Below are 25,114 nucleotides of genomic sequence, written 5' to 3' on the forward strand. Positions count from 1 at the left end.
ATCCTGGGCTGGTGCTGGGGGAGTGGGCAGGAGGAGCCCCTGGGCAGGCTGGTAGGAAGAAGGCAGGATACAGTGAAAACAAGCGGAAGACACAAGACACTGAGCCTGATAAGGCCTTGGGCATGTTGATCCCAGATGAACTTCCCTTCCTCATCTATGCACATGTCCCACCTACTTCTCAGGGCCATTTACCGAAGTGAGAAAATCTAAGCCTGAGTGCTGGGCAAGCAGAAGGATCTGTTTAGCATGTCATGGGGCTTGGAGGCGCCCCCCAGCTTCGCTTTCTTCAGTGGCCACCATAAAAGAGAATAAGAAAATGTCTGGAGGAAACCTGCAAAGATAGAACTGAGACAAAAACTCTGATTCTTCAGCTTGTCATGGAGGGTTTTGCCTCCTGCCATCTCTCCCATCACTAGGACCCTCCCTGGTCTTGAAGGACAGGAAGCAGATGAAGGCAGGCCGGGCAATCACTGAAGACTTACCCCACTTTCTCAGCAGTCCCCTGAGTCCGCCAGGTGGTCAATTCATCCCATCCCGTCCAGACAGTTCTGGTTCAGAAAAGCAGAGGCTCCAAGTTGAGCTGACCAGGGGCACCCAGACTCGATTACAAGCCTTTGGCCAGCCCAACAGGAAAGTCATCGTCGTCTTCTCCCACTGACAGAAAACAAAGAAAGGAAAGCCTGGGCGGCCATCTTGGGGGCGGAAGGGAGGCTGTGCCTGAGAAAGGAGCCCATAATCAAGAAGAGAAACTGGGTCTCAGGCACCTCACAGGAAGCTCGATAAAGCCTCACCTGATGCCAGGATCCACTCCTGGACTTCTCCATCACACACGCCAACGCATTTCCTATTTTTCCTTAAGCCAGCCTGGGTTGGTTTTTAGTTCATCTGTCACCTAACTGACATAAAAGGAGAGAAAACATGGCTCATCACTGCTATAAACCTTTCTAGTCCCTCAGCAAATCCACATTCTACGCAGGGATTCACTTCCTACCTGTGGTCCTCCTGGGGGCGGGCAGGGGGGGGCACTCAAGGAACAAACAAACAAAAAAAGGCAATCGTAAGCAGTAAGTCTTCAGTGATTGCTTGGGCCTGCCTTTATCTGCTTCCTGTCCTTCAAGACCAGGGAGGGTCCTAGTGATGGAAGAGATGGCAGAGGGCAAAACCCTCCATGATAAACTGAAGAATCAGAGTTTTTGTCTCGGTTCTATTTTTGCAGGTTTCCTCCAGACATTTTCTTATTCTCTTTTATGGTAACCACTGAAGAGCCCAGAGGAACAATACGGGTATCCCACTGATTTATTTTATATCTTAAAAGATTACGTAGGGCCTGCAGTACTGAGCTCGTGTTCAAATTAAGTTTGCTGGAAATCTAATTTGGGATGAGTAATTTAATTTGGCTACTACAATTAAAAGTGGCACGGTATTTGTGTTTTAGAGGAAAACCACATTAGATTCATCTAATCTTATTAGGTGAATATCACATTTAGATCACATTATATCTGGGACAGATATATACTGGATTGATTTCTTTCATAAATCACTCAGGGGACCAAAAGATAGTAATCTTCTCCCAGCTTCCCACCCACTCACCTAACACAGGTCAGAGTAGGTAGTGAATGTGGAAGAGGACACGTGGGGAAGTCTGCAGCATAGCCCTGGAATTCGTGTGCCCAAAACACCACTTAAAGACAATCCCTTGGGAACTTCTCTGGTGGCCTAGTGGTTAAGAAGCCGCCTCGAAATGCAGGGGACAGAGGTTCAGTCCCTGATGGGGGCACTAGGATCCCACATGCCACAGAGCAACTAAGCCCAAGAGCCGCAACCAGAGAGTCCGTGCTCCACAATGCAAGATTCAGCATGACGCAACGAAGATGCTGTGTGCCACAGCCAAGACTCGATGCAGCCAAATAAATGAATGAATGAATACTTAAAGAAACAACCCCAAGCATTATGCAGAGGAGTAAACTGTGGCATTGGTCGGACAAGAAACTTGCACGGTGCTGTTCTCTCAAAAAATCCCACCCTCGCCTTCTCCCAAATAAAAATAAATGAAAATAAATAAATAAATAAAATTCTAAAAAATAATATTAAAAAAAGAGACTTGCACGGGGTCGCAGTGAGTGAGTGGCAGAGCTGGGACTACAACTCAGCTCCCTGATCCCTGGTTTGGCCCCTGCCATGCTACTACACGTGTTTTTAACAAGATCTAACATGAAAAATAGCCAGAGGGCCTCTGCTGCTACTCACTCAGCTAAAACCATGGGGTCGTCAGATATCACCTATCTTCCTGCCTCTCCTAAGTATCCTGGGAAGATAAAGAAGGTCGTATCACCTCCAGCCCCCCAAATCCTTCTGGGGAAGTCCATTTTCTTGATGAAACCCCCTCACTCCCAGATAACTAAAGTTCACATTAAAAACCTTCAAACCATATGATGGATCAGAAAAAAAGAATCTGCTTTGCTTTTTTAAATGGTTTTAACCTCAGGAGTACTGCTAACTGGGAAGATTCAGCGGGTGTGATATCACACTGTTTTATTAAACTGTTGAGTTTAATCTAAAAAAATTAGGTTACAAAGGAAAATCAAGGCAAGGAGAAGTTAGATAAAAAATATTTGTAACATGGGCTTCTCAGGTGGCTCAGCAGTGAAGAATCTGCCTGCCAAGCAGGAGACTCGAGTTTGATCGCTGGGTTGGGAAGATCCCCAGAGGAGGAAATGGCAACCCACTCTAGTATTCTTACCTTGGAAATCCCATGGACAAATGAGCCTGGCGGGCTACAGTTCACGGGGTCACAAAGAGTCGGATGCAACGGAAGCAACTTAGCATGCATACATGCATTTCTAACATATGACAAGTCAATACACACACTGCATAAAAATCTCTTATCACTTATTGAAAAAAGATGGAACACTGCACAAGAAAAATGAGAAAGGATGCAAAGAGGCAATTCACACACACACACACAGATTATCAATGACCACATGAAAAAATGTTCAAACCCATTACTAAGCAAAGCTTTGAAATTCAACAATGCAAAACTGTTTTCAACAAATTGACAAAAACCAAAACAACTATAATGCCCAGAACAGTCAAGGGTGCTCTGAAATAAGAATCCTTAAACACCACTGATAACAGCGTAAATTAGTCCAATTTCTGAAGGGCCATCTGGTAATATGTATCACCAGCCTTAATACTAAGCAAGAATTTTCCCTGAGGAAATGATCAGAGGAATGCTCAAAATTTTATGCACAAGGACAGCTATGGCAGCACTAATCACAATAAGAAAAATCTAGAAAAACCTGACTGTACCATAATAGAAAAACGGTAAAATGAAATACAGGGAACACCATGTAGACATTAAAACTCATGCTTTTGAAAAAGATTTAAAGACACAGGGAAATGCCCACAAAATGATGCTAAAATTCAACACTCAGTAGGATAATTCCATTTTGTAAAGAAAATATATATCATACACTTTATATGCATTATAAATGTAATACATATTTATATCTATACAGTCTTCCCAGTAGCACTAGTGGTAAAGAAGTTGCCTGCCAATGCAGGACACGTAAGAGACGCAGGTTCGATCCCTTGGTTGGGGAGATCCCCTGGAGAAGGAAATGGCAACCTGCTCCAGCAAGAAAATTCCATGGATGGAGAAGCCTGGCGGGGTACAGGCAAAGAGTCAGACATGATTGAGCACACCTACTTATATAGTATATATTTATATGCATTATAAATGCAATATACATTGCGTTATAAATGCAATAAATGGTGGCAGATTCAGCTAAAAGTCCAACAAATATTCATATTCCTCTTTCCAGACTGTAAGGTTTTCACTGGAAAACCGCTGCCCAGCCAGGGACTTCATTTCCCAGCCTCCCTTGTATCTAGATGGCCCCATGTGACTACTCCCACTAATGGAAAAGCAGCAGCAGTGAGGTCAGGTGGCTCACTTCCAGGCTGAGGGGGCGAGTTTTCTTTCATCTGCCGACTATACAAGATGTTACAGGAAACCCAGATGAACTTTTTGGCCAACTCAATAGAGGCAGAGACCCCAAAGCCCTAGCAAATGAAAGAGTCATAAGATGGAAGTAGTCTGGACCTCCGAACTGGTCATTGGAGGCTTGCCCACCAATCAGGAGCGTCTATGCTGGACTAAGAAACCTCTACTGTATGAAGTTATAATTGGGGTTTTGTGTCTTCAGCAAGTGTTACTCTAACTAATACACACATATAGAAAAATTACTGAAAGGTAAATTACCAAATTTTATCTGATGCACTGTATGATAAAATATATCATAAGGTAAATTTTCAAGTGTATTCTTTCCACCACAAACATGTCTTATTTGATAACCAATAAAGATATTAAAATAAAAAAGCAAATTTTAGAGGGCATGCTATGTAATGAAATCTCTTAATAAAGTACTTATTAAGGTAACAAAAATTAAAACTTAGAAAGTTACAAAGACTCAAAAAAAACACCCCAGATGTATAACATTTAAAAATCTACTAAAGTAATTCCAGACAAATGATTGTTCAAAAATGACCCAAAGTTAAATGACAACAAACTAAAAAATATTTCAATTTATAGAATATATGAAATATTTGTAACTATTAATATGTAAAGACCACTTAGGAAACAATAAGTGAGGGATAAATACAATCATTGGGGGAAAAGATATAAACACTTAGTCACAAAATAGAAAATACTAACATACATTATGAAAATTCACTAATAATCAAATAAATGCAAATTAAAATAAGATAATCTTTATCCTTTTATCATAAAGATTGGCAAACATTTACAAAATTGTGAATATAGCACCTAATGTGGCTAAGGTTATGATAAAGTGGAGGGAGTTCAAAATGGTATCATATCTTCAATAGTTTGGCATGATAGGAAAGAAAAGCTTTAAAAATGTCTTTGACCTATGTATTTGTCAAAAGAAATACACAAACATGCAGAATTGTTTGAATAGTGAAAAAAAAAATGAAACAACTTAGATACTCATCTGTACAGTACTTGTTAGATATATAAACTATGGCATGTGTGTGTGTATTCACATACTGGAATAATAAATAGCCATAATTTTAAATTATGATGAAGACCTAAATGTGCATAACAGTGACCACAATATAAAAAAGCAGAATACAAAATAATACATTTAGTATACTTTCTAAGTTGTTTAAAAGTGTATATGCATAGAAACTTATAAGTGCATACAGAAAAAGTACAGCGAGATTTTTATCAAAATATGGTTCTCTCCCAGGGTGGGATTCACTTCCTTCTCTATACTTTACTATGTTTATTTTTATGTTTTATTATAGAAAATAATAAACATACACAAAAGTAGCAAGAATATATTTACCCAAGGCCCAGCTCCTATTATTATACATAGCTGAAAAAGCAAGAGAATTCCAGAAAAACATCTATTTCTGCTTTATTGACTATGCCAAAGCCTTTGACTGTGTGGATCACAATAAACTGTGGAAAATTCTGAAAGAGATGGGAATACCAGACCACCTGACCTGCCTCTTGAGAAACCTGTACGCATGTCAGGAAGCAACAGTTAGAACTGGACATGGAACAACAGACTGTTTCCAAATAGGAAAAGGAGTACATCAAGGCAGTATACTGTCACCCTGCTTATTTAACTTATATGCAGAGTGCATCATGAGAAACACTGGGCTGGAAGAAGCACAAGTTGGAATCAAGATTGCCGGGAGAAATATCAATTACCTCAGATATGCAGATGACACCACCCTTATGGCAGAAACTGAAGAACTAAAAAGCCTCTTGATGAAAATGAAAGAGGAGAGTGAAAAAGTTGGCTTAAAGCTCAACATTCAGAAAACTAAGATCATGGCATCTGGTCCCATCACTTCATGGGAAATAGATGGGGAAACAGTGGAAACAGTGTCAGACTTTATTTTGGGGGGCTCCAAAATCACTGCAGATGGTGATTGCAGTCATGAAATTAAAAGACGCTTACTCCTTGGAAGGAAAGTTATGACCAACCTAGATAGCATATTAAAAAGCAGAGACATTACTTTGCCAACAAAGGTCCATCAAGTCAAGGCTATGTTTTTGCCAGTGGTCATGTACAGGTGTGAGAGTTGGACTGTGAAGAAAGCTGAGTGCCGAAAAATTGATGCTTTTGAACTGTGGTGTTGAAGAAGACTCTTGAGAGTCGATGGCATCACCGACTCGATGGACATGAGTTTGAGTAAACTCCGGAAGTTGGTGATGGACAGGGAGGCCTGCCGTGCTGCGATTCATGGGGTCGCAAAGAGTCAGACACGAATAAGCGATTGAACTGAACTGAACTGAACAATACTTCATCCATACCTCTAGATGTCCCCTATCCCTGGATGATTTTAAGGTAAATCCTGGATGAATATACATAAGACATAAGGACTTTTTATAGTTAACATACTCAAACTCTCCACTGTATTATTTTAAAGTAAATATCCAATATTTCGTTTGTCAAAAACTTTAGCATGTATTTTTAAAATATACTCATAATAACAATATCACCCCTAAAAATTAATAATTTCTTATATCAAATATCCAGTGTCCTAATTTCTCCAGTTATCTCATAAATGCTTTTTATAGTTGGTTTATTTAAATCAAGATCCAAACAAGATTAACCTTTCTATCTGGGTGATGTCTTTTGACTCTTTTAAAATTTATTACATAGTGCCGCCCATCCTTTTCCATGCCATTCTATTTACTGAGAAAATATGGGTCTTAGCTCCTAAGAATTTCCTGATCAAATCCCTGTGGTGTCTTTAAACAGGTTTCTCTGTTTCCTGTATTTCATTTCAACTGAGATATAGTTTTAATGTCTAATCTACTTCAAGTTCTATTATATTTTTTGTAAGACTATTTAAAATCAACTGCATTATTTTTATAACCAGACAAAACAATGAAGCTAAAAAAAATTTTTTTAAGGAATTCAAAGAAACACCAGCCTTTCTAATTCACCCATTTCAGCAATTCATCAAAACTCAGTGTCCAAAATTTTTTTGGAAGGCAGGCGAAGCCAATGCTGTCTTACAGGAAAGATGCTCAGTAACTATTGATGGACTGATCTATGTTTCAAACACTTTCCTTTCACAGTTGAAATCCATCTCCCCTTCTGCCTCAGAGGTATGAATTAGTCCACCACCCTCTGAGCAATGGCACACCCTCCAATGGAGGAAGCTTATGTCATCCTACAACTGCATTTGTCTTCAATTTTCCTTTCTTTTTTTAAAAATAACGTAAGCACACAATTGAAAATATGAAAATGAGAGAAAATGAGTGAAGGAAATACTCACTGTTATCTATACACTCCGTACCACCTTTATTGTTTAGTCACTAAGCTGTGACCAACTGTTTTGCCACTCCATGGACTGCAGCCCGCCAGGCTCCTCTGTCCATGGGATTTCCCAGGCAAGAATACTGGAGTGGGTTGCCATTTCTTTCTCCAGGGGATCTTCCCAACCCAGGGATAGAACCCAAGTCTCCTGCTTGGCAGGTGAATTCTTTACCACTAAGCTGCCTGGGAAGCCCACCATCATTAATAGGGATACACATTTTGCACCTAATTGTAATCAGTGAATACTGGTTTTAATATTCCTTTAGTTAACATTAAATGCATTTAAAATATCTGCAGTTTATACTAAGGGTATAAAAAATAGCAATAATAAATGCAGGTGTGTCCACAGACCAGTATGAGGAAGAGAATTTTACTACGCCCCTAGCTCACCTCTGTGGGCTGCTCCTTCATCCTAGCCTTGCCCGCCATCACTACCCTAAATCTCTGTTTACACTCACTTGGTCTTACAGGTCTTGTCACCTGCATGTGGATGTCTAAGTACTATATCATTGGTTTTGCATGCATCTAAACCTTCTGTAATTGGAATCACACTGCAGCTATTGTGCAACTTGCTTTTTTATTTAATGTTATATTCCTGAGATCCTTCTGTGTTGTCATAGCAGCTATGGTTCATTCATTTTAACAGCACAGCTGATATAGCTATATTCCACAGTAAGACTATGCCACAGTTTATACTGCAATTTCTGCACATAAAATTATATTGTAAATATCTTGTCACAATGCTGTATATCCTGAAAATAATTATTCATTATAGTAGAGTATTATGCTGAGAGAAGAACTATTTAATTTTATAGTTACCCAACTGTTGGACATTAATTGTGTGAATGTCTGTGTTTGCTTTGTAAATAATGCATCAGGGAAGCATCACTGTCTAAACAGCATATTAAATATTTTGTATTATCTTTTTTGGAGGGGGATGTGGAAAGATAGTCCACAGAAGTGGTATTACTGGATCAAATGTATGAATGAATAATATAGTTCTTTAATACATTGTAAAATGACTTCATAATAATGTAATAACATCAGAATTGGGGTTATCATTAAAAATTGGATTGTTTTGTTAATTTGTTAAAATAGTACTTTACTGCTGCTTTAATCTACATATCTCTTATTGCAAAATTGAACATTTTCCATATATTTGCTTAGTGGTCCTAGTTTTTCAAGTTCTCTACCAAGGTTTCCATGCCTTCCTTTTTAATCTGTTGAGCACATAATAATGAGTAATTTCTGTTAGTTACTTTTCCCGGGCTATTGTTTCCTCGTTGGCTTTTTACATGAAGAAATCTTTGATTATCCTGTAGCTTGATGGACTACTCTTTTCCCTTTTTAGTGTTTTTCTTTTGTTTCTAAGCAATATTCAATTCTATTGATTTCCTGTGCATCTACATTTTGCACTTAATTGTTTAATCCATCTGTAATTCATTTAGATGAAGTCAAACGATTTTTTCCAAATTGCTAACTAGGCATCAAAATTATTTATTGAATAATTTTCCCTTTCCCACTGATTTGTGATGACTTCTTTATAATTTATTAAATTATATCTGTGAGAGTCTATTTTTGAACTCTCCTAGTTCACTTACCTGCCTTCCCCTTTTCTTCCAGCACCAGAATATTTTAATTACAAAAGCTTCATAATGCATTTTAATATCTGGGAGTGTTATATATTTTAATATCCAGTAGATCTAACACCCTTCCTCCAAAACCATTTTCATAATTCTCTTGAGGTTCTCATCTATGTATTTTTCCAAATAGACTTAGAACCATCTGGTGAAATTTTTAAAAATCCTGATGAGACTTTTGAAAGAAATGGCATTAGATTCATAAACCAATTCCACAAGTATCCAAATCCTTAATTTTATTTTTTTTTCCTTTTTAATTTTTTTTCACTTATTTTTATTAGATGGAGGTTAATTACTTTATAATATTGTAGTGCTTTTTGCCATACATTGACATGAATCAGCCATGGATTTAATCTCACCATTTAGAAATAAGGTTTTTAGTAAACCTGTTTAACTCTTAAAGAGTTAATCATTAATCATGAATCTGTAGTTAGTGATTATTTTATTTTCTTTACAGTATTTATTCTCTAAATTTACTATTTTTATAACTTTCTGCATTGGCTTTTTGCTTTGATCTCAGTTCCTATCCAGTGATACCTTTCTGGGGCTCCAATAAAGTATAAAGCCAGTGGACTCTACAAACTCAATTTTCCTGATCGGATTAAGAAGTGGTCATCTTGCATAGTGCATTCCTCCTTTTTAAGTGGTTTGCTGAAATTAGAAGTTGAATTGATTGAATGTACTTTTGATGTTAATGAGATTATTACATATTTTTACTTAAACCATTTCGTGAATCAAATGAAACTACAATGTATATGAAGCCATTCCTACATTCCAGGGCTACAGCTGACTTGGGTATGGTAGGACACTGACACGCTCTAGAGTTGAAATCTACTCGCTAGAGTTTTATCTCATATTTCCACATTCCTAAGCAAGACTGGTATAGAGCCTCCCTTCGGGGACTTGCCAGATCTGTTATCAGGGTCATGTCTGCTTGAAAATAGGATCTGGAAGTTTTCCACCTTTCTTCTAAACCCTGGAACATTTTATACAACACAGAAATTATCGGTTCTTTGAAAGTTTAAAAGAATTTTCAAAGGATAGGCTAAAGGGTGGGAGGGTGATGGGAGATTCGGGAAGGAGGGGACATGGGTGTACCTATGGCTGATTCTTGTTGATGTACGACAGAAAACCACAAAATTCTGTAAAGCAATTATCCTTCAATAAAAAAATTTAGAAAACAAGAAAAAATATTCCACCTGACATGTGTGTGTGTGTGTTCCTGTGTGCGCATCTATGTCCATGTGGACATTACCACGTTTACATACATTTAAAATGACACTGTAAGATACTGATCTCTCATGAAACAGGGAGTAGTTTTAATTTACTGCCTTTTCTTCCTCCCATGAAACAGAAAGAAATGCCCAAAATGATTAAGTGCTAAGAAATAACCCATTTTCCCAGGCTTTGGTTCCAAGAGCCTCTTTTTCAGAGGCCCACCAAGTTATAGAATACTTCATGGGGATACTGAATGCTAAACCATCCAGATTTCATTGAGGCTGACCAAGTTTGGCAACCACAACTTTACCACTGACATATGAAACTAAGAAATCTCAGCTCTGAAAAGACAAGGAAATCACCAGGCTCCTGCAGTTTCCCTCCAGCTCTGTGGTAAATGTCCAACTTTTTTGTCCACAGAACCACCTGCTCCAGCTTGGGGACACCGCATTTCTCCTACCACAAGGAAAGCTTGTAACTAAGGCCTCCTCTGCTTACTGCAGGGCTCCTGGACCTTCCAGGAGCATTGCTATGGGCTGTTTGTCCCCACGCCCCCAAATTCTTATGTTAAAGCCCTACCCCCCAGTCTGATGGGATCAGGAGATGGGGCCTTCAAGAGTCAGTTAAATTAAAATGAGCCGCAAGGGTGGAGCCCCCATGATAGGAAAAGTGTCCTTATAAGAAGAGGGGTTTCTTTTGTAGTTCTGTGGTACAGACTTCACCTTTCAATGCAGGGGGTGCAGGTTTGGTCCCTGGTCAGGGACCAAAAGATTCCACACGCCTAGTGGCCAAAAACAGCAAAACTTAAACCAAGCCATATTGTAACACATTCAGTAAAGACTTTTAAAAATGGCCCACATCAAACAAAAAAAATTTCTTTTAAAAAAAGCCAAGGAAGAAAAGGAAGAGACACAGAGCTTCCTCTCTCCACAAAGAAGAGGTCATGTGAGCACGCAAGGAAGCGGCCACCTAGAAGTCAAGAGAAGAGAGGTCTCAGAATGAAACCTACCTTGCCAGCACCTTGATCTTGGACTTCCTAGCCTCCACACTGTGAGAAAGAAACTTATATTATTTAAGCCACCCAGTCTATGATATTCTGGTACTATGGCAGCCCAGGCCGACTAAGACAAGAGGGTTGTGGCAATGTCGGCCCAGAAGCACACACCAGCTGCAGCGGTGCAGACGGCATAGCCTGCTGGACAGATTCACCTTAGGAGAAGCAAGCGGTACGGAGTCTGAACCAGTTAAGACCGAGTGTCTACTAGACCACGCAAGGACGGTGCCACATGAGCATATAGGACAGTACAAATAGGACTCCAGCGACACTGTACCCAGGAGTGAGGCAGTGAACAGGGCAATCACTGCAGACCTGAGTGTCTGCTCAGAGCGGTCTGCTTTGATCCCAGCTGATTTTTGATCCCAACCCAGGGATCAAACTAGCATCTTTTAAGTCTCCTGCATCAGCAGGAGGGTACTTTTACCACTGGGCTTCCCAAGTGGCTCAGCGGTGAAGAATCCACCCGCAATGCAGGAACCCCAAGATACGTGGGTTCGATCCCTTGGTCGGGAAGATCCCCTGGTGGAGGACATGGCAACCCACTCCAGTATTCTTGCCTGGAGAATCCCCATGGGCAGAGGGCCTGGTGGACTACAGTCCATAGGGTCGCAAAGAGTGGGACACGACTGAACGGTTTAGCACACACGCATGCACTTTTACCACTAGTGCCGCCCCGGCAGCCCTGCTTTTTCTTGAGGAAGACACATTTTAATTTTACAGAGGATCCACAGAACATTAGAGATCCACAAAACGGTAGGATTAGGTGCCCTTTTGTCAGTCAAGGTGATGAGTGTCAGGATAGCCTGGCAGGATGGCAGAAACCTCAAAACCCTTTTTGGCGCTAAGATTCCACGATTCCATTCAGGGTTTCACACAGACACGGCGAGCAATCTTTTTCTCCCCTCATACCAGTCAAGGCCCCACACAGAAGCTTAATCCTGGGCTGGAAGGCAAAACGTATTTGTGGCAAAGTCATGCAGGCAAAGCAGAATGAGAAACGTTTTATTGCTGTTTTGGATGCTAGGGGCGGTTGGGTGTATGTTTGGTGTTTTTTACTTTTTACAGCCTGAGCTACCAGGGAAGTCTTGTTTTTTACTTTTTAATGACTTCAAAGGCATCTTAAAAAGTCACCCTCTTTTGATAGATCCAAGATGTAACTGCTGCTACAAGTACTAACACTTATTAGCAACTGACTGGTGGGCACACTGCTTTTCTCAAAAGTACCCTTTCCTTTCTGGGGCCTTCCAGACCAAGCTAAGTTGTGTGTGTGTGTGTGTGTGTGGGTGTGTGGGTGTGTGTGTGTGTGTGTGTGTGTGTGTGTGTGCGCGCCAGGGCCTACACACACACAGAAACACAGCACACCACTGAAAGCCAAAGGAAACTGAACAAATTTGCCATTTTCAGGGATAAATGGTGGAAAGGGAGAAAACTACTGACATGCCTTTTCATTTGAACTATTTATTTATTGCAAGATCTTCTTTCTATCAGTGGAAAATTAAACTAACAATTCTAAGTTAATGACTTGAGAGTAAACAGTTCCTCTTCTTTTAGAAAATGAGTTGGGCTTATCAAGACTTGTGTTTAAGTGAATTTCTCCTGTCCCTTTAAATCAAATAAAGACACGACGTCAGCAAATGCCTAGGCTCCATGAGAAGCTTCCTAAAACTATGATTTTTCTCTGTACAGTTGCATAGTAACTCCATATATCCCCAACACCTATTAGGCACAGTTGCAAGGAAGCATCCACCTTTAACACTGTTTCCACAGGTGTTGCCAGAAAAATAAGAAGAGTGCAATAATCATTCCCAAAGCTGAATGTTTTCAATATAAAGATTCTACTCCTTAGACTATCTCTTTCCTACTATTTTAGCGACAAGATGGTCCTTTCTTTTCTGAAATTGTCCTTCCTTGGTAAAATTTAAAAAAAAAAAAAGGTAGCTTTAAGCTAATCCCCTCAATTCTTTTTTGTAGTTTCTTGGTCCAGGCGATCTATTGTACATTTGAGGATCACTTCTCTATAGCATCCTCCAAACCAAGGAATTTAAGGTCAGTCGTTCAGTTATCACTAGTTCTCATCTACTTTATCACCATGGTGACCAGCCAGTCTTGGGGGCAACAAACAACCTACAGAAAATTTAAGTCAGTATTCACTGGGGAGGGGAATGAAAATTTTTATGGTTTATAAATTTGTGGTCTGTTAAGTTCCTGGTCACTCTGGAACTTTCCCCTCCATCCACAAGCCCCTCACTGCACCCTATCCATCCTGCATCCTCACAGTTATCACCTCCCATTTCAGAAATCAATTTCAGGGTGCTGTGCCAACTTGTGTTCTTCCCACCACTGATCTGGGAACCCCAAACCAAGACCCTTCAGCTCCTAGAATTCTGAGGTCAGCCTGACGGCACCTAAGGCTCTCAAGAACAATTCACAGCATTCTATTAGATAAAATTCCACTGAAATAAAAGCCCAAGGCTAGCTTCTGTCTACTGCAGCATCTCACCCAATCCAGACGATCCTAAAGTCCATCCTATCCACCCAGAAAAGCTCAACTGTGTGAAGTCAAAGCTGAGGAGGGTCACCTGCCCCTCCAGAACCTCCAGAGAACGGTGGCAAGAAAATCATAACAGGTCATAACAGGCTCTCAGCTACTTACAATAATTTTTTTCAACCAAGAATACATTAATATGTAAAGTTAAAATTCCCTATTTTCCAGGGATTATGAAAGTGAAAGTGAAGGTCACACAGTCATGTACAGCTCTTTGTGACCCCATGGACTATACAGTCCATGGAATCCTCCAGGCCAGAATATTGGAGTAGGTAGCCTTTCCTTCTCCAGGGGATCTTCCCAACCCAGGGACTGAAACCAGGGCTCCCACGTTGCAGACGGATTCTTTACCAACTGAGCCACAAGGGAAGCCCAGAGATACTGGAGTGGGTAGCCGATCCTTTCTCCGGCGGGTCATCCCCACCCAGGAATCGAAGTGGGGTCTCCTGCATTGCAGGTGGATTCTTTACCAACTGAGCTACCTTTAATTTAACCATGTGTTACTTAAATTTTTCTTTATTTAATTTTTCCCCCAAAATTAATTCTAAAAAAAATTTAAAAAATCCATAAACACTAAATATTTTAATACCTTCACTTACCTTCTCTCTAACTGAGCTAATCAGTGACATATATTTGTTGTAAAGAGTTAATTTCCTAGTGTTTAAGCATGTGCATGTTTAAATGCATATAAACATGTAAATATGACAATATTTTGAGTTATATGAAGCTAATGGAGATAACATTTATTGGGCTAGCCACTGGGCACTTTGCTTGGATTACCTCAGTTAATCCTAATAACAAACCTATAAAGAAGGTGCTTTTCTTATTCCCATCTTATAGATGAGGTTATAGAAGAGCAACTCCATTACTGTAACTTAATCTCCACTAACTCAGAATTTGAGGAGAGTGTTTATTCTGGCTATAAAAAGGTTGAATAAGCATATTAGAAATAAAACAGCACTGTACAAGGCATAGTTAACCTCCTAGAAGGTCTTATGTTCTAAGATACTGAAAAGCAGATGCTAATTGCAAGACTTCCAACAGGAACTGTTTGGGAAGGCTCTATCTGAAACTATGCTATGTTAAACACTTTAAAATTCAGTCTTCCATTATCTAAGAGTGGGTTTCCTCTCTCTGTTACCCCAACAATTAGTAGCTAATTAGTTAGATTATACAATATAATAGATGTCATTGTCACTCTCCCCATGTCCATTTCCCTCCTCCCCCAACAGTATCCAGACCTGTACTTTCCCCAACCCAGGTGCTTTGAGGAAAGTTGACATATCACCCAGGGTAGGGATAGGCCAATTAGGAAATATCTCCCATCTGTGTCAATCAACAGGCGGTGCTCACCTAGCCACTGTGATTGGCTAAGGAATGAACATATGACTCAGTTCAGGCCAATGAAATGCCAAGGCTGGCTTTCTGAGGAGGGACTTCTGGAAAAGATACTTTTGAGTTACTGGAAAGGATGCTTCTTTCCTTCTGGCTGGAGGGGTATGCAACAATAAGCTCAGAAACTTCTGTGGCCATTTTGCCTCCAGGAGAAAAGCAAGTCCTAGGACAGACTGACACCACGGAAGAGCAGCAGAGAGAAGGGAAGAAACTGGACTGCTGATGACAAGCTGAGCTGCTATCACACATGTACCCTGTAGTCGATCCCATCTCTGCGTTTTGCTGGTACAAGTCACTTAATTAATTCCCTGTGCCATGGGAGACCCTTTGAGTTCCGTTTTATGACATTCACAACCCCAAAGAATCCAAACTGAGAAATGGAAAATAAGCACTCATCCACAGCTTTTTCCTAGCACTTGCTCAGATTTTGCTTTTCCCTGTTTCCAGTGTCTTTGTGTTGCTTTTCTTGAGAAAATATAACGGACTTTCAAGAAACACTTTCATGAACTAATGAGTGGCCGTGAGCAAGTCACTTGATCTCCCAGTGTCTTTTCAACTCTAAAAGGGGTAGAGTTTGACTCGAGGATTTCTGGGCTCCTTCCAGCCCCCACAGCCAGCAATCGATTCCATGTAGCTGACCCAATAATGCAAAGTTTCACTCACTCAAATCAACAAAAAGCCCTATTGGGTTCTAAAGTAGAAACATCCCTTTTAATATATTCCAAATGAGAATATATTAAGAGCGATCAGGTATTTTCCATTTGCGCCTGGATATCCACCCCCGAGGGGGCTTCCCTAGTGGCGCAGAAGGTAAAGAATCTGCCTGGAATGCACACACGCACGTGGGTGTCCAGGCCCAGCGCAGCTGACCTCCCCTCCGTTGGGCATTTTCCACACCACAAGGATCAAAGAAACGAGCATTCAAACACCCAGAATGTCAGAGAAGCTACCTTTATCACGATTAAGAGGCTTAATCTCTCAGGGTCGTCCTGCTTCTGTGTCTTCCTCCTTCAGCATCCTCCAGAGCCAGGGCCTGTAGGGGTGACCCAGAAAGCACATTCAGGATATCTGGCTTCACCATGGGGACAGATCATATCAACCAGGAGGGACTGAAGAAGCAGTTAAGGATGGAGCCCTGAAGAACCCAGCAGTGGAAGGACTGCCCAGTAAGAGGCCCTTCTAGGGTTCCTGGGGGTAGAGAGGATTTAAGAAAGGAAGACACTCAATTCTAAACTTCTAGTCACTCAGGTCCCAAAACCAGGAGTCACTGTGACTCCCCGCTTTCCCTTACACCCTATGTCCAACCCATCAGCAAATGATGTCAGCTTTGTCTGCAAAATACATGCAGACTCTCACCACCACCACAGCTACCACTTTGGTCCAAAAAGCTTCTCTTATTAACATATCGCTCTAACCTCCTAGCTGGTCTCCATACTTCCACCCTTGCCCATCTATAATCCATATACTGTGGATTGAATTGTATTACGGGTTGAACTGTGTCTCCCCACAATTCTTACATGAAAGCCCTAAGTCCAGGACCTCAGGACGTGACCTTATCTGGAATAGGGTCGAAGCCAAATGTCATAAGCTGTTAAGCTGAGGTCATACATCATACACTGAGCAGTAATGTGCTAGTTGCTCAGTCGTGCCGACTGTCTGCGACCCCATGGACTGCAGGCTCCTCTGTCCATGAGATTCTCCAGGCAAGGACACTGGAGCGGGTTGCCTTTTCCTCCTCCAACACTGAGCAGGGTGAGTCCCTCATCCAATATGACTGTTGTCTTTACAAAAAGGGGAAACTTGGACACAGACACCTACACAGTGACCGCACCATGTGAAGACTGGAGTCACTTCCACGAACCAGGAAATTACCAGAAGCTAGGAGAGAGGCCTGGAACATGTCCTTCCCTAGAGCCTTCGAGGCAGCGCTGCCCTGCAGACATCTTGTTCTCGGACTTCTGGCCTCAGAACAATGAGACTATAAATTCCTGCTGTTTAAGCCACCCAGTTTGTGGTACTCTTGTTATTGGAATACTAGCAGACTAATACACTAGGCTCCCCACAACCTCCTAAGTGATCATTTAAAAGTCACTCTTCGGCTCAAAACATTCCCGTGTGTGTGCTGAGTCGCTTCAGTCGTGTCCGACTCTTTGCGATCCCATGGACTGTAGCCTGCCAGCCTCCTCTGTCCTTGTGATTCTCCAGGGAAGAATACTAGAGTGGCTTGTCATGCCCTCCTCTGGAGGATCTTCTGGACCCAGGGATCGAACCCACGTCTCTTATGTCTCCTGTATTAGCAAGCAGGTTCTTTGCCACTAGCACCAGCTGGGAAGCCCCAAACATTCCTGAAGTGTCTCATCTCTCTCAAAGTAAAAGGCAAAGTCCTAGAAATGTCCCACAAGACTCACATGAGCTGACCCAGCCTTTTCCCTGAACCCTTCTACACTGCTCTTCTTCAGTTTCATCCAAATACAATGGCTTCCTCTAACATCCCAAGCAGGCTCCCACCCCAGGGCCTTTGCATGTGCTCGTCCCCTGCCTGGAACACTCTTCCTCCAGGCATCCTTCACTTCCTTCAGGTTTCCGAGACAATGTCACCTTCTCAGACCCTCCTAACAACCCCAGCATCCATCCCCCTTCCCTGTTGTATTCTTCCTTGTTAACGCTCATCACCACCTGACTTTTAGTTATATTTTTATCCATCTCCCCTCACACTAGATTAGAAACTCCCTGAAAGCAGAGACATGGTATTATGGTATGCCCCAGAGCCCAGCACATAGGAGATGCTCAAGAAATAGTGGCTGAGAGATTTATTTGCAGAATGAAAGAAGCCAAGAGAAATGAGAGTTGCAAGAAGGAGGAAGTTGTCCGCAGTATCAGGAGTAGCAAAGGCTCCAGAAAGATAAGGACCGAAGCGTCTGTTGGGTGCGGTAACATGGAGACCACAGGTGACGTGGGGAGAGCAGTTCATGTGGACGCAGGAGCCCCATGCAGCAAACCCACCGCATCCTCCCTTGCACCTTTCACATCTGCCAAGGGCAGAAGCCGGCCTGAGCGGGCTGCCTCAGTAAAGGACCAAAACCCAAGGGCAGGTTCTGTCCGTCTGGGAAAGAACAGGAAGGAAGGAGGGAGGGAAGGAGACAAAGCGGGGGTGAAGGTTTGAGGAAAGACCCCAGCAGCATGACTGGAGGGGGTGAGGTCCCAGGAACTGCAGGAGTGAGTCCCCGGGTGCAGGAAGAAGGTTCTCTCTGGCCAGGAGGAAGAGGGGCGTGTCCTCCTCTGAGCGGAAGGGATGAGCCCAGATGGAGATCATGGCACCACGGGGAAGGTGAGAACCTGAGTGGGCTTGCTGCTGCGCAAGAGGTTGAAATCACCGAAGGCCGGTTGTCTCCTGAGCGACCAAGGACAGACAGGAGGGGGACTGGAGGGAGTGGGGATGGGTCAGCCCTGAAACCCAGCACCCCCACAGGTCTCCCTCACATCACCCAGTGCCGACCCTGATGAGAGAGAGAGCAGGTCACAGGCCAGCATCACTGAGGGTGCAGCTGAAACGAGAGGCCGTGGGCTCAGACACGCACAGTCCATGTGGCTGTGGGTTTCTGGGACAGGCCCGTGGCATCCTGGGTTTAGGAGAAGGGCCTTCTTCCAACTGAAGAATGCTGGGACCCCACACAGCGCCACCCCTTTCTGTCTGGGCTGCATCACTCTCCCAGACCCCCGCATTCAACCCTTTCAGTCCTCATTCTCCACTCCCCTGATCCCTCCCCAGTCTTGCCTCCTACACTTGTGTGCTGGGTGTGACCCAAGTTGAAACCCTCACACGCTAGTCCCATGCAGTGTTCTGAACGTCTGCTTATACCTGATGAAACTGAGCTTCAAGAAATGAAGTCACCTGCTCAAGGTCTCACTGGCAGCAAGTCAAATCCCAGCTGGGGTCTGAAATCTTCCATCTCTCTTTCTTCTTGTCTATATTCATGCCACCACCCTGGTTCAACGCCTCAACATTTCACCCCTAAAATTTAATATAATAAACGTCTTCTAACTGACCTCCCAGCATCCCCCCGGTTCAGGGGACACATCCAGATGAACCTTCCCACACGACTGTCTTGTTTGGTTTTTCTGTTCCAATAAGACTTTATATACAAAAATAGGCTCCAGGCCATAGTTGGCCTGCAAGTCATAGTTTTCCAATCATTGAGTTATAGTCTTCACGGAATTATGAAAAATTTTCTCCATTATTTGTTCAAGTATTTTTCCCTCTCCCATTGAGACTTCACTTACAGATGTGTTAGACTACTTAATGTCCCACAAGTCAATGCTATGCTTTTGTTTTAAATATCTCTGTGCTTCTTCTTGGACAGTTTCTATTGCCATGACTTCAAGTTGGTGTCTAATCTACTTTAATCTCATCCAGTATGTTTTTTGTTTCCAATGCCGTATCTTTCAGCTCTAAAAGTTCCACTGGAATCTTTTTTACATCTATTTCTCTTCTCTTTTCTGATTTTGTTTTCTCTCCTTGTTGAATATGTGGAGAGTATTTATAATAGCTCACAGCACTGTTTTTACCTATTGCTGTCCTATATAATTGGAAGGAGCCTTCTTCAATCTTGCTTCCCACATGCATGCTCTGCTCCACCCCATGCGCCCCTCAAGGTCCCAGTGTCCCCTCTGAGCTCCACCCCTCTGAGCACCCTATTTGAGTCCCAACTTGCTGAGCAATCTGTGTTCTTGTGAGTTCACTGCATTTAGCTTCTCTTGGCAAGTGCTCCATCTGCTGAGTTTCCAAGCAGACAGCACATCCCTTGAGGGTAATTAATATATGTGTTGAATGCTTGGAATTGCCCACTGCTCAACACAGAGTCTACAAGGGTGGATGTTACTTGATCTACAGAACAATTCTGATGGAGTGCAGAGGATATACTTCTAGAAATATAAATATAGGAAAATACAAGAGAACTGGGACAGGTAAGGGAAGGGACACAGGGCATTCCTGAAGTTTTGGAAGGAACTTTGTAGGAGTTCTTCCTTTGTAGGAGCCCCCAGAGTCTGACACCCTGTAACAGCTACCATGATAATAATGAGGATGGCTTGATGGAGCTCTCTGTCCGCCTCCTGCGTATTCAAGGTCTTGGAACCCCTGCTTAGCTCTCTGCTTGCCCTCACACAGATATCCTATCTTCCTCCCTCTTCACGGGAAGAGCTTAAAATGTGAGCAATCCAAATCTGGCTGGATGGAGTTCATGGTGACCAGCAGGCTGGTAAACGTAGGGAAGAGGATCCTCCACTTCTGGGAAACAGGGAGTTGGCCCTAACCCATTTCAACTATCAGCTGGGGACCACGCAAAAAAAAAAAAAAAATTAAGAGTCCCTCTAGAAAAATGGTACAGATGAACCTATTTGTAAAGCCGAAATAGAGACAGATGTAGAAAACAAATGTATGGACAACAAGGGGAGAAAGGGGTGGGGGGGTGAGATGAATGGGAAGACAGGGATCGGCATATATACATTACTATGTATAAAATAGAGAACTATCAAGAACCTTCTGTATAGTACAGGGAACTCTACTCAAGGCTCTGCGGTGACCTAAATGGGAAGGAAATCCAAAAGAGAGGGGATATATTATATATACAGCTGAATCACTTTGCTGCATAGGAGAAATTGTTGTAAAGTAACTACACTCCAATAATTTTTTTTTTTTTTTAATTCTAAGAATTCCAGGGCCAAAGCAGGAGGATGGTTGGGAAAAGTGAAAGTCAACAGGGCACTCATGGGCCATCAGATCACACACCATGCAGACAGAACGGAGAGCACCCGAATAACAAGGGTTTGGGGGGCTTGGGGACACAGCAGGGGACGGAGAGCGTGGGAGAAATTGACAGAGTAGCACTGAAACATATACATTACCACGTGTAGAACAGAGAGCTAGTGGGAAGCTGCTCTGTAACACTGGAAGCTCAACCTGGTGTTCCGTGACAACCGAGAGGAGTGGGATGGGCTGCAGGGCGGAGGGAGGGTCAGGGAGGAGGGGACGTGTGTATACTTGTGGCTGATTGACGCCCTCGTACACCGGAAACCAACACAACACCGTAAAGCAATTACGTGCTGTGCTCAGTCGTGCCGGACTCTTTGCAGCCCCACGGACTGTAGCCCGCCAGGCTCCTCTGTCCATGGGGCTTCTCCAGGCAAGAACACTGGAGTGGGTTGCCATGCCCTCCTGCAGGGGATCTTCCCAATCCAGGGATCGAACCAGGGTCTCCTGCATTGCAGGCGGATTCGTTACCAGCTGAGTTACCAGGGAAGCCCTCAAAGCCAATTATACTCCAAACTAAAAACAAACCAACAAGGACCCAGGAGGAACCGATGGAGGGGAAGGCAATCCTGTTCACCAAGATGCCCACTAAGAAATCACGATCTCGCCAAACCCATGGAACCAAAGGCACAGTGGAAATACCAGGAGCTCTGGAGTCAAGCCTGGGATCAAATCCTAACCCTGTCACACAGTGGCTGTCCAACTTACGCTGGTCACTTCCCCTCTCTTGAGTCTGGTTCTGCATGAGCTAATGTGAAGCCTAAATAAAACAAGAAATGTAGGAAAACATCTAGCACAGTGCCTGGCATTATATAAGGAGCCCAATAAGTGTGCTGCCCTCCCTTCTTCCAACCTTCAGATCTCACAGCTCTCAACCCTCCCTAAGAGGAGCAAGTGCAGAAGCTAGAGAGCATTTCCCAGGGGGAAGGTTTGCAAAGAAGGATGGCCAAAATCAGCAAAAGGCAGGAGGACAAAAGGGGCTAATGAAGAGAGAAGCGCTGGACTTCTGTCAGTGCCAGGGTTTCGAAACACACAAAGCCCCAGATCAGACCTAAACAGGAAGTTTGTGACAAGCTTAGAAAACATGCTAGCCCAACTGCAGGAGGTTGACAGCACTCAGAAAAGATGAAAATGAGCACTTTTGGGGGGCAGGGGAAGGTATGGAATTAAAGGAGCGTGCCCGGCCAGCATCCCACAGACCCGCAACTCCTCCCAGTGCCCAGAGCACCTGCCCTGTGCTCCTCTCTCACCCCAAACACGGGGACCAATCCCACGCAGCTGCCCTGGTTTTCTGGTTTCCACGTGGGGCTTGTCGACACCTCCCCACTCTCTGTCCCTCTCCTCCCTCCCCAGGCATCAGGAGCAGTGGACACTTTGATCAGCTCTCAGAGATCTGGGGGACTCAGGTGTGTGAGATCATTTTTCAGGCGGGAGAAATTAGCACAGAAAGAGGAAGTGACGTGTGGAGGTCCCACAGGCCTCTCCACCAACATCTGGTTGGCTCCACTGTATGTTTCATCACACACCCTGGCCCTCCACCATGGGGTCTCCAGGATGCCACATTTCCTCCTCTGAAATCCTGCCTGGGACTAACATTTTCACTTGTACTGTTCACACTGGTATGGGACACTGTAACTTCAGGTTGCTTACTTGTAAAGGCAGGAAATACAGACATGCCTGACCTTCATGATTTGTGTCCCCAGATGAAGTGAAAAACTAGAAAGCTCCTTCCCCTTTGTTCTTAATTTCCTAGCACATGTGGATTGAGCCTTGATACCAGGCCCTATGTCTGTTGGGTGTGTTCCAGAAAATACTTAGTAAATTAACAAACAACATCATTACCATTTCATCCCAACTTCCCCACCCCGCTCCCTGCATCACTACCACCAAACTGTCCCACTGGTCCTGATATGCCCTCTGCAGACAGGTCCCTGGCTCCGCCCCCCTGGGTCAACCACCCAATTGTGAACTCCGGACCCTGAATGTCAGCCTCAGTGCCCGCCCCCTCCTTGGCACCTCCCAGCAGTGGTTTCCCCACCTCCCCAAGTTAGGTTCCTTTTTAAAAAATGACTCATTTAGGAAGAGACAAAACCAAAAACTTCAATGGTGAAGATAAAACAGCACCGACTCTCTTTAAACACCTCCTACTCCATGTAAAACTTAGATCCGATAAAGACACCCCAGACTGGACCTCCTCTTTAAACACCTCCTACTCCATGTAGAACCTAGATTCAATAAAGATACCTGAGACTGGACCTCCTCGTTTGGAACTTACGGTATACACAATTCTTCTAGCAAAACACATTTCCAGTAATGTCTTCTCTCTGAACTCTTCAGGGTCTTCTTTACAAATGGAGGTGTCAGTACCTTTTTTAAAATGTGGGAATGAGAAGTGAAAGTCCATGCTTTCAACTCCTGGGTCAACAATTATTTGATGTTTTACTACGTTTATGATTCTGACTTACTGGACAAAGGAAATTGACATTAAACCACTGGCCTGATGAGAATTATGGGGAGTTGTTTTTTTAAAAAAATAAAAAGTAAGACTTCTTTATATGTAAGAAGCTTATAACATTTTGTGCACAGTATCTGAAAGAAACAACATTGTAGGATATAGTAAATAGAATCATAACATTTTAGGACAAAAATGTGCAATTAGGATGATCCTAACCCTGAGGTTCTCAATGTTGACTGCATTAAAAAATTCCCAAACTGGAAGAAAATTTAACAAAAAATTCCCAGGCCCGACTCCCAGAGATTTGGATACACCTGGACTGTACAGGGGCTCTGACATTGGTTTTATCTCTTCTTTTAAGTTTCCTGGTGATTTTAATGTGCAGCCAGGTTTGAGGACTCCTGATTTACGGCAGGTAAGGAAACAGAGATCTAAAAAAATTAAGGTGCAGCCCCAGGTTGCATAGCCGGATACAAAACCTGAACCAAGTATGATATTTACAAACCCCCATCCAGTTCTGCTGTCTCGCTCAGATTTTCAGTATTCATCAATTGTTAAAACTTTTTTTTTTTAACTTGGGGTACTAACACAGACGTGCCAACTTTTCATTTTGTCAAACAAGGGTATTTTTATAAATATCTATCAGTGACTGTCACTGCTTCCTGACATATCTCATGCTTATTTGCATGCCTGCCATCTCTCCACCCCAAACCATGTCTCCACGCCCAGGAGGTAAAATCAGACCATAGCTGGCCCTGTCCACAGTCTTACTCACCTCTACGCACCCTGCCCCTCACCAACATCCACAGGACAAATCCAGACACAGCCCAGGCCTCAAAAATTCTCCATCTTCCCCTTTCCTGAACTCCACAACACTGATTTCTGAAAGCCCCTTCCTTGAACACAATCTACTTCCCAGGCCCTCCAAATTCACCTTTGGCCTTTCTCCTGACCAATGCATGACAGCTAATATATGAAAATTCAATCTTTACAATTCATTCTTCCACATACATTATCCTTTTCACATCTTTCACTCATTGAGGACATACTGGAAATTTTTAAAAAATTGAAGTCTAGTTGCTGTACAATATTAAATAAGTTACAAGTGTGCAATGTAGTGATTCATGATTTTTAAAGGTTATATTGCATGTACAGTTATAATAAAACATTGCCCATATTCCCTGTGTTGTACAATATATCCTTGTAGCCTATTTCATAGCTAATAGTTTATACCTCTTACTCCCCATCCCTATTTTGTCCCTCCCACCTTCTTCTCCTCAATGGCAACCACCTGTTTGTGTCTGCCTCTTTTTTTATTATATCACTAGCTTGTTCTATTTTTTAGATTTCACATATAAGTGAAATCATACAGTTTCGTGTCTTTGTCTGACTTCTTTCACTGAGCACAATGCCTTCTAGGATGCACTGAAAACTTTTAAAGAGGTGACCTCTGAGGAGTAGAATTAGGGGCTCAAGTGGGAAAGTGGGCAGGGGGTTTCTCTTTAAACCCTTCAGTCTGAGTTTGAGGCAAGCATGTAGTTTTTAAGTGGGATAAAAATCACACATAGATACACACACAGAATAAAACACCTACAGTTTGCTTCCACCTTGTAAATACACAAGTGTTG

The 25,114-nt window shown here is 42.7% G+C and overlaps 1 protein-coding gene across 13 annotated transcripts in view; it reads right to left on the reverse strand.

Annotated features, from left to right (window-relative positions):
• TRERF1 (transcriptional regulating factor 1) overlaps positions 1 to 25,114 on the reverse strand; it is a 205,910-nt gene that overhangs the window by 105,445 nt on the left and 75,351 nt on the right. For 12 of the 13 annotated variants that reach the window (XM_065912920.1, XM_065912921.1, XM_065912919.1 and 9 more), the window contains exon 3: positions 16,173 to 16,255. The exons of the other annotated variant lie outside the window; for it this stretch is intronic. The gene's annotated coding sequence lies outside the window, so the exon portion shown is untranslated. The remainder of the gene's footprint in view (positions 1 to 16,172; positions 16,256 to 25,114) is intronic. 13 annotated transcript variants of the gene reach the window in all.

This window comes from Muntiacus reevesi, chromosome 20 (assembly GCF_963930625.1).
Source record: "Muntiacus reevesi chromosome 20, mMunRee1.1, whole genome shotgun sequence".
Lineage (NCBI taxonomy): Eukaryota > Metazoa > Chordata > Mammalia > Artiodactyla > Cervidae > Muntiacus > Muntiacus reevesi.